The sequence below is a fragment of the Habropoda laboriosa genome, unplaced genomic scaffold (genome assembly GCF_001263275.1).
Source record: "Habropoda laboriosa isolate 0110345459 unplaced genomic scaffold, ASM126327v1 scaffold339, whole genome shotgun sequence".
NCBI classification, from domain to species: Eukaryota; Metazoa; Arthropoda; class Insecta; order Hymenoptera; family Apidae; genus Habropoda; species Habropoda laboriosa.
Window position 1 is genome coordinate 368764 of NW_017100496.1, and position 3774 is coordinate 372537.

Below are 3774 nucleotides of genomic sequence, written 5' to 3' on the forward strand. Positions count from 1 at the left end.
TCTTCCCTTCGTTCGAAGAAGCTCGTCCATTTCGTCGGTGTGAAATATTATTTAAGATTGCGTTTAAATTCTTTTGGAACATTTTCTTCCGCCAAAAATTTTTAACGATTAAAATTTCAAGAAAGTAGCATATTTTCTTCTTCGTTAATGTTCACAGTCCACGATGCGCATCGACAATGTTAAAAAAAAGAAAACCTCGTTACCGTTCTTCGTAATCTTCAGAAACGCCCCATTTCAGAGTGTCGTAGCGCATAATAGCGGAAAGATATATTTTTCTATGACCAATCGTAGAGATACAACAGGTGTATATAATTACCACGATACTCGAGGAACGATTAATCTCTTTCGCTGTGAATCGAATTATGCCTTGAAGTTATTTTTTCATTTGAAAAATCGGTAACACCGAAATTTCCGTTTACTCGTCGAATTTTCTATCTTCACAGCAGATACGGATTAAACGATCGATCCCTTTTTTTCAATCGAGTTTCTATTAACCTAGAGACTAAAATAACGATCTTCGTGTAAACAGGAAATAATAGTCCGTAGATGTAATAATCAATTGTAGCCTTGTAGGAAACAGGATCTGCGGTAGATTCTCCTCTTTTTTCTAATCTACCTAATAGTGACGACAAATATATTTCATGCACTATGTAAAATAGCGGTAAGTTTCTCTCAGAGTCTCGAAGGGCCGTAAAAAGAAAAGGCAGTATTTTGATAAAACGGGGCGATAATTAACTCGTGGAATTTACTTTATATTTTTCGATATCTCTATCGTTACTCGGAACGTGCATACGGGCAAAATTCCGTGCGCCATTTTACACGGAGCAGACTGTGCAAGGGGTTGGCGGGTGTTTCGTCTCGAATGAAATTCCACGAAGAGGGAAAGATCGCTTTGTGATGAAAAGATCGTAGGCTCTTGTGAAGTTGTGCCGGATTCATTAACGTGGAAAATAACTTTGGTGAATAATAAATTCCCCGTGTCCCTTGCAAATTTCTCCTGCGAGCCGCCGAAGCTCATAAAGCACCTTGGAAATTTAGCGCCTGATTAATCCGTGCTCTTATGGCAATCAGCTGTAGAGGTGGAAGAGTAATACTGATATACCGTGGAAAAATTGATACTCGATGATTTTATGAATTTTTCTTTATACCAATATTGACAGACTACACTTCTGTCTGTGAAAAAGGAAAAGCGATATTTGGCACGATTAATATGTAAATAAAATGGAGAATTTCTTTCTTTCTTTTTCTATCGAAATTGTGCTTTTCTAATTGTTTCTGGATATTGTAAATTTTTAGCATCTTTTCGAGTGGACCGACGGCAAGGTCATGTCCAAGATTTTCCACTTGGATCACCTGGATTGCAATAATAGTAGCTTGTTCTATTTTCGTAAGAGATTTTACGAGTTCGATCGAGATACAGGATGGGCCACGTGAAACAGGTCACCTGAATTGTCTTCTCTAAATAGCTGCGGTGGTGCGAACAAATTTTTACATGTAATTTAAACGGTTTCAAAGGGTGGATAAGATGGAAGGAAAATTTGTTCGAAGGAAATAACGACAAAAAATGAAAGGAAGTTTCACCTTTGATTTGAAATTTTTGTGTCCAGTGTCATTTTAACACCCTTTGAGTATAACGAATGCTTAAAATTCACTTTGTAAGAGGTTCAGTTATGTAGGATATAACATTATAAAGAACAGGAACCTAATGCATTCGTAGTTCGCATAAATTATTAAGAAATAGATAAGAAAAAATAAAAACATATTTCCACATTATTCAAGTAAAGAAAAAAATTTGCACTTTTTTACCATATTTTAGTGAGCACTCAAAGGGTTAAGGTCACACTATTATGCATGTTTAAAGGTATACTAATGTCTCATGTAAAATACAGAAGAAAGAATATACGCATTCGTGTTAAAAGCATTTATAAAAAAAATTTTCTTCCATCTCATTCAACCTTCGAAATCATTCAAGTTACGTATAAAAATTAGAGAAGATAATTTAGGGTGATCTTTCTTTTACGTGATCCACCCTGTATATGAAAATGATAGTTCTTAAGGATCCTTCGAAGAATTCCAACGATTTATAGTTGAAGAAACGTAGATATGAGCAATATTGTAATCACTTTTCGAGTGTAGAATAATTAACACGTCCTCTACCACGTCGCTCATACACGAGTGACAACGATTTTTCCTTTAGAGCTGCGTTGCTCGTATTTTCTGGCTCGTAGAGTAGATTTTTATCATAGATGATGTCATTAGTTTAGATAATACATCATGCAGATACTCGTTGCTTCACATTTGCTGTTTATAAAAGTGTTGATTTCTTGAAACTAACTGCAATTTTTATTCGTACAAATACAGTGCTTATTCTACGTCGGGATTAAGGAAAAACAAACATAATCGGCACTCGAAGACTGCAACTGGATGACTATTACGATTATTATAAGTACTCGTAATTATAAATTGGGAAAGAAAGAGAATAGGGAAATGAGAGTTATTGTGTATTCATAATACAGATGTCAGTCATATATGAGCCACTCAGAAGCCACAATGATTAACTCCACTTTTTGATATTCTTCCAGTTTTAGTATCGAAGTGCATACTTGGTGCTTAATTTTTCATAAATAAATAAAAATTTGACAAATTTTATTTCATTCAGTTAGTCACTTTGGCTTCTGAGTGGCTCATATGAGCGACACACAGGAAGCAAACGAATGGCCCTTTAACCCCTTAACCCATGATTTCTTTTCTAACTATGCATATAAGCGTCAGTCATTTAATGTTTTAGTACTAAATGTATCAGGTAACGAAAGCTAATCTGTTACAAATTAATTACGTTTAGGAATCCTTCATTTTCGAAATTAAAGCGAAAGTTAGGATTAGAATTAATTTTTCTTACTGATATAACTATTTTTGTCGTATCTTGACCAGAATCTCTGTCACGAGTCTGACACGTTGTTGTAGGTTAAAGGGTTAAATCCACGCCACTCAGTTTTCAAAACGTGCGAATAAACTGACGAAAAAGAAAGATTGTCGTAGAAAATGATGAAAGAAAGAGTGATTTAAAGGAGAAGAAAAGGGTCATTCTGAAAGTTTGTTTAAAATGATCTGGTAGAGAACATGTTAATTCATTCATTAACCGATGGTCATCGATTTTCAAATGAAGAATAATTCATTCACTCATTAACGTAAGCGATTGATATATTTTGTTCCTTTTTTTTTCTTCATCTATGTATTCCACCAATTGTTACGAATTGTTTGTCATGCGAGAGCTAATCGATACGTGTAAAATTCGATTGATCAGATTAAAACCGCGGGAATTTATGCGAATTCGCATGGAATTCGATTCTCGCTGTAATCTGATGACTGTTTGTTTTTTCCAATGAAATCGCCATTTCAATCGCACCGATTGCAGAGCAATTTTTTAAGCTGTTTTTACTCTATTCTATGTATATTATACTCTCTGGTTTTAGAGTAACGTTTTGTTTTCTCGTTTTATAGAATAATTTTCATTCCATTTTAGAAGGTAATCGTTTGCCAAGTTAATCGAAGCATTGATTGCTTACATTATCTCTCGACGAAATTGCGCGTAGAAAGATAGTAAAGAAAATGGCCCATTGGCAGGTTAATATTATTGACTCTTTGTAATCGAAAATATTAGTACTTTTTCTAAATAAAAAAAAAGGAAGAAAAACATAGAAAATGTATTATTGTTAAATTTGTATGGCAACACTTAGAATTTACATAGCACAATATTTATTCTATATTTAACGA